The following is a 258-nucleotide window of genomic DNA, read 5'->3' as shown; positions in this document are numbered from 1 at the left end:
TTGGCCTGGACTTGGGAAAGAAGTTTGGCGAGAGTTTTGGAATAGTTTGGATCTTGTTGAGAGTACTTGAGGAGTTTGGGGTGTCTGTTGAGAGCTGTAGATACAGCCCAGAGCGCATGCATGTCCCGCAAACTCGCCCCGCTCTGCTGCACTTCTTTCAGTCCTTTTTGCAAACCCTCGTTCGAGGGTTCCAGCTCCAAACCCTTCGAGTAGCTGCGCTCCGCCTCCCCCAGACGCCCCAGGTTGAACTCCGCCAAA

This window comes from Eimeria tenella, genomic scaffold, assembly GCF_000499545.2.
Source record: "Eimeria tenella Houghton genomic scaffold, Eth_scaff4072, whole genome shotgun sequence".
Taxonomy (NCBI): domain Eukaryota; phylum Apicomplexa; class Conoidasida; order Eucoccidiorida; family Eimeriidae; genus Eimeria; species Eimeria tenella.
Note: the sequence above shows the minus strand (reverse complement) of the source record.